Below are 6,476 nucleotides of genomic sequence, written 5' to 3' on the forward strand. Positions count from 1 at the left end.
AATAACTTCCCTCTGAAATAGTTTCCGAATTGTTTCGGTATTTTCCCAAGCGACACGATGAAAAATAACAGAAAATTTTTTGTTATCAGGAAGTGGAAAATTATTACAGTCTCCCAGTGCTAAGTCAATCACCAAATAAAGCTCTCGTTTACGAAGAACGTTTCACACAACAAGAAAAGGTTTCATTGAAATTGCACGGTTTCTTTGATAGTAAAACGGTATATTTAAACTTAAACTTTCCTTGTGTGACTTTTGAACATGCTTTCAATGGAAGGTTCACTTCAAAAAATGTGTCATTGATAGCGGTATAGCAGCAATATTACCTAATATTTTTATGATTTATCAGTGGCAAGTGCGAGCGATAGCGACGCGTCACGCAACCGATATTGATTCCTGCTCTCTTGAAGGTGGGCTACGTACCACCTTAATTAGAACTATGAGAAACCTGGATGCCATTAAGAAAATAAGGTCAAGATATCTACAGGACCAGGTCGGAGGCTTAACAATCTGGAATGATTCAGATCGCACTGAACGAAAGCCTGGGTACTATTAAGAAAAAATTTTAAATCCGTACTCACTGCAGTGAGTGACAGAGAGCGCATTTTCTGGTCGACGAAATGTGAACTCACGGACGGACGGACAGACAGGCAGACGGACGTGACAGACGGACATGGCGAGCACAATAGCGCCTTTTTTTCCATAAATGAGAAAATGTGCTAAAAATGCCAATGCAGGTCATTGAAAAGCCAAAATTTCAAACTTAATATCATCAGAATCAATAGCTAGTCATATTGCAAGAATTACCATAATAATTGCAACTTTATAATCAAAACAAGCAACATAGTCAGCCCCTTTAAAACAAGCAACATCATCTGTGAATGTGAAACAAACAACGTACAGTGTCGGTCGCTAAATAAAACCATTAATGAGTAAGTCCAGTCGAGTCAAACATCAGCGTCTGTTCAAATAAAACAAAAAAAAACAATCTTTCTAATGAAACAAACAACAGTGTCTGTCGATAAATAAAATAAGCAACAGAGTCTTTTCAAATTAGCCTTACTACGTTATCTGTCAATGGATGAAACATAAAACACTTTGTGTTAAAATGAAACAAACGACAGCTAGTGCCTGTACAAATCTTGAATGTCCAAATGAAATTTCTTTTGAAAATTATGTTCCGTCTGCGAATATTTATTTTGAACCATATAAGATCATAAAAACATAATATAATTCAATCGAATGAAAACAAATTCATTATGATTATTCCACTAATATCATATATCGTCACCACCAATATCTATCACATTGTCACAGCCAATGTCTATCATGCTACTAACACTCGTATCTACCACGTTGTCGTCACCAATAGAAACTCCTGATATGATCCATCACAAGAATTTCGCAGCTCAACTCCCACTCAGCTTAAGTTTATTATAGAAGATTTTATTCAAATCGAATCTACATCAAATTTTTTCTGACTATCACTATGGTAAATTGGAAGTTTGAGATATTAATGAGAATCTGAGCTAGTGCGTCATTTGGCGTCATATTGGCAACTGAATTTTACATGTTTTAGCAGGAGCGGTCGTGGGAGTCATAAGGTTCTTTGGATCAGCCAAAGTAACTGCATCCCAAGCAACAGAATTGAAATTTTATGCTTCGTTTTTTCGACATATGTGACAATTAAAGTGTAACTTGAACATTGGAGCTGGCCAATTAAAGTCTTTACAAGATTGCAACTGCAACCGATAATCGATGCGCAAACTTGCAAATAAGGGCTAAAATATATACTATAAAAAATTTAATGCGTTCGAGTGATTTATCGACCAATCTAGCATCTGGGCGTCAAGTCAGGTATATTAATTCTTCGATATAATAGATTAAAAAATATAAAAAATACGGAATAGGTTAAATTTTAACTGGTAAAATAATATTATTCGTCGTTGCGCCTAAAAAGCATATGCAGCGCGTTTCTGCAGTCCTCACAATCCACACTCGATCATAATTTGCATATGTTGAGCAGCGATGCTGCGTGGGGCATGATTGATGTTAAGCATGGCCACCATCATAGCGGGAAAAACAGTCACGCAGGAATCGGCACAAAACTTAGCGTATGTCAGTCACTCGTCGACGAGCTACATCATTCAATCTCTGCTTATAACAGGAATTGCCCGACTGTACTGCATGCATTCCATCTAGACAGACATACGAAAATAGCTGGTAAGGAAACCCGTGTATGCGTTCTTTCAAGTCCATTTGACCAAACACTTCTAGATATTCTCTTTATTAATTTAAATGCCTCTAAACTATTCAGATAAAATGCCCAGATTTTAATGTTAATGAATCCAAATATCGTCAGAATTTTGAAATCATGCATGGCACGTGTCATATGAATGATTAAAACACGTTCAGGCAAAAATGTTAGTTTAGTATCGATCATATTAACTTTTTTCTCGGTTGATTCATTCAATACTTGAATTAATCACGAGCTTTCTTACATGAAGACTCGGTTTTGCTTTGGAAATAGAAAAATTAGGGCATGAGTCTTTTTAATAAGTGTCTTGCGCTAATTATCTCAAATGAGGACGAAAAAATTAGAATTAATATAAGTCGTCAACGTTTCATATTGTCAAATAAGAATTGTATGCTGAATCAAGCCATGTCAAGCACTTACCTTGGGTAATAAAAAGCAATGAAGCTTAATTTTGTGCCGTCACTGACTTAAGGCTCTTGTCTCTATTTTATATTCGCATCATACATTCAATTGTACACTATTCGTTAAAAATTAAATTTTCTGCCAAAAAGTTTTCCTGTTCGATGTGTTTTGGGAAAACGCAGTATAATATATTTTTTACCATTGAACTAAATTTTTGCTTATGCCAGTTTGCCAATAAACCAATGTTTTTCAACTGGGCTAGGAAGAAACATGCATTTAGCTACATTAGTTATATTACTGTAAATGCTGAATATAGGTTAATCATATATATGGAGTAAAAAGTATCGTATAAGTATAAAAAGTATATATTCAGGAAAAAGTATCTTTTAATGATGCTTTTGAAAAATACTTTATTTATAACCTAAACCCATAAATCATTCCTTAATTTCACTCGGAGATCATCTATTAATAAATTGAATTGAAACTTCTAGTGCCATTCCTCTCATTGATTGCAGAAAGTTGCGCAATAACGAGAAGTGACATCTGACAGCGCCTGCAATTCCTCACTGCGGTTGAGTTGCGTAAAATGGGTCTGAATAATTGAGATCTGAAGGGCTTTGCCAGAAAAAACTTCTCAATGAGTCCAGGTAGATGTCCGGAACAAGTTTCCAATATCGGTTGCCAATACTTCTTGTCTGTTTGTTACCAAGACAACTCTGGATCGCGGTATTTGCCAGCTACGCATAATGAAGGAAGTTTTACCTGCTAAATTAACTTTTGAACTGTAGAAAACTAGTGGGGACTTTCGCTGCTAAATGTGATAAAACCAGCTTGGTATATTTATCTGTATCATGCACTATTAAAACTGATGTTAATGAATACGTTTCTGAATTTCCAATTAATAAACTTTGACTTAAATAAATCATGTTCATAAGTAGCTTAGAAGTATGGAACTAAGTTGAAATTAAATAATCTTATGTGCGATGTTACAGCTACAATCGACATCAGTAAGGCAATAAGTATTACCGGTGAAATCGAGAGATGTATATTCATTAGAAAATTAGGACGATACATTCATCAGCTCCTACTAACAGCTACATGTCTTTCCTGCATCATCAACTGAACATAAGAACAGACCAGTTGACAGATGTCAAGTCCTGAAATAAATTTCTCACACAGGTAAACATAAAAATTAGGTTAAAAGGGAATGATAACATTCTATATCCTATTGAATCAATTTCCTAATGTGTTGTCGATAATGGTTCAGAAAATAAACAAACTTGAAGCAAAGCACAGCTCCGCAGCTGTTGCAGAAAGCCTAGAGAAAATAGCTGGGAAGGAAATTTTATTTCCTGACCGAATGAATATAAATGGTGCGAGGCTGTGGCAGGATAGACGATGCGAGACGCACGCCATATGAGGAGCTGTTGCCGCATAGATGCTGGTCGGCCCGCTCTTCGCAAGGATGAGTTGCCGCAGTGGCGTGGCTCGGCTCATGCTACACGAGGATCTGTAGCCGCAGTGGCGTGGCTCGGATCATGCTACACGAGGATCTGTAGCCGCAGTGAAATATAATATGATATAATATAATGTAATATAATACAATATGTGTTCAATAATATGAGAAAGATATAGATGCTAGATACAACAATTTCTGGTCAAGCTCTCACAAAGCTCGTGAGTGGCATGCGTACTTAATGTGTTATGATTTTATTCGTCAGAATATTAAACCTTACAACCCTTTGAGCCACCTTCTTGGCTACGGCTCAATACCCATCACAGTAAACTGAAGCAGTTCTTCGACCGAGGCTTTGACATAAAATCATTCTCAGTGACACTGAAAAATTGTTATAATTTTTTTCTCTCTTCATGTAACCATGTCCCTTATTGGGCTTATCAGTTTCCATATAGCGCTTAAAATTCAATATCTATGCTATAAAACTCACAATAGAAGGCCGTAGACATCGCAAAACTTTTTCTTTCCATTTCCCCAGTAACATTGTTTGATATTTATTAGTGCGTAAACCGATTTTTTTACCCCAAGAAAATCGTTAAGGAATATTTCTGGAAATTTCAGAATAATTCTGTAATACACATATGTTTGATTCGTTGTAATTGTGACAATAGTCTTCTTTTTAGTTTTTCTGATGTATTGATAGCCAAACAAAACTTACGCTAAATTACGCATTTTCCGGAGCTACGTACAAGACTTGCCCATCTCGAGCGAGGCAAAAAATTATGGAAAGCCCGAAGGTAAATGAGCTACACTTCAGCACCCGAGGCACCAATGGTCAGTTTAGCGTGTTCTCTGTATGCCCCAAGTCTAGTAATTCAGGCTCCTCTATCTTCATGCAAACATTTGCGGGGCACTGGGAGTTTATTAGATCTGTTGAAGGGCGCAATCGATGACGTGTTGATTTATTAATTAAAGGCTTCATGAGACGCCTGCTCGACGCGTTGAAAAACATACATGTAAGTATAGTTAAGGTAAGAGGCTATGGGCAAAAATATTGCGCCTAAATGGCGAAATGAACAATTTGAGTAAGCAAATACAAAATATTATTTTCTTTAATACGATAGACGGATAGAGAGATGCTAATGCAGTTAAGCTCAGTCATGTAAATTAGTATACACATAATCATATTGATGTAACATTTCGTACGACTTCAATTCTTTATCTACATTTATTTTGTCCACAATATTTAGATTATTGCGCAATAAAACGTATTCTTCGAATGAATATTATAACTCAAGCGTAAATGCTTTCAGTTGATCGTTATATAGCATTGGATTAAGCATTCAGTTTTAGTAAATGGTTAACCATTAGTAAAATCAGGGAACAATGATAATTTCTCAGTTATTAGCATTTATTGCAGATGCAAGATATACAGATGAAGTGTTTTCTTCCATAAATGCTTACCATTAACAATTTTTAAAATTCACTGTTTTGAAAATTAATCAATAACATTATATTCTATATTGATCCTCACAGTATTAAAACTCACTGTTTAAAAAAAACACACACAAAAATAACAATTCAATGCATTTGCTCGATCACGGCAAGTGTTGGCGACTAAAAATTGTGTTTGCACATCATAATAAAAATGTCATGCTCTTTACAAGAGATAAAATTTAAAATATTATAAATAATTTCTCGGACGAAGTTTCGATGCCGTCCACCAACGGATTTTCCAAAGACTTTGTTGACTCGTAGTTTCAGATATCAGCTAAGAGTGTGAAAACATTGGGCCCATCCTTCCGGACAAAACTGTAACTTTCGTCTCCATCGAGTAAAGAGGAAACTGTGCCGAGAACCAACAGAAAAAATCTGATAAAAGCTCCTGACTCTTCTCTGAGATATTGAATTCTAGGCAATCACAACTCTGCGTCTATATATGTCCTTCGAATCATAAATATTTGAGAAATAAACATATTTCGTCGTAGGAACGAATCTTAGCAAGGGAACTCAATCATGATTTCCTTCTATCGTTCGCTATATCAAATGAAAAGTTGAAATTTGTATTTAGATTATTTATAACTAATAAAAATTTTTGAGTAAAAATAATCAACGATAAAAATTTAATGTCCCGGCTATACAACATCGAAATGATACTTTAAAATTATTTGTTGTCAAATTGAAATTTAGTCTGGTACTGTACACGGAAGGAGGAACTAGATGACAAAAGTTCATTATATATAACAAATCTGCAAATACAAACCGAATTTAAACACAACAAACACAACTGATGTACTACATTGGCGTTGGGACTGTAGAGAAATGCAGCACAGCTTAAAATTGGCGTCGGAGCCATGAACCCGA

The 6,476-nt window shown here is 35.5% G+C and overlaps 1 protein-coding gene across 2 annotated transcripts in view; it reads right to left on the reverse strand.

The window, feature by feature from the left end:
• Positions 1–2,899, reverse strand: part of LOC108680184 (hemicentin-2) — a 44,046-nt gene extending 41,147 nt beyond the window's left edge. For both annotated transcript variants that reach the window (XM_047884065.1, XM_018168957.2), the window contains exon 1: positions 2,675–2,899. The gene's annotated coding sequence lies outside the window, so the exon portion shown is untranslated. The remainder of the gene's footprint in view (positions 1–2,674) is intronic.
• Between the last annotated feature and the right edge of the window lie 3,577 nt (positions 2,900–6,476).

Source organism: Hyalella azteca, unplaced genomic scaffold, assembly GCF_000764305.2.
Source record: "Hyalella azteca isolate HAZT.00-mixed unplaced genomic scaffold, Hazt_2.0.2 contig14467, whole genome shotgun sequence".
In the NCBI taxonomy this organism is placed as follows: Eukaryota; Metazoa; Arthropoda; class Malacostraca; order Amphipoda; family Hyalellidae; genus Hyalella; species Hyalella azteca.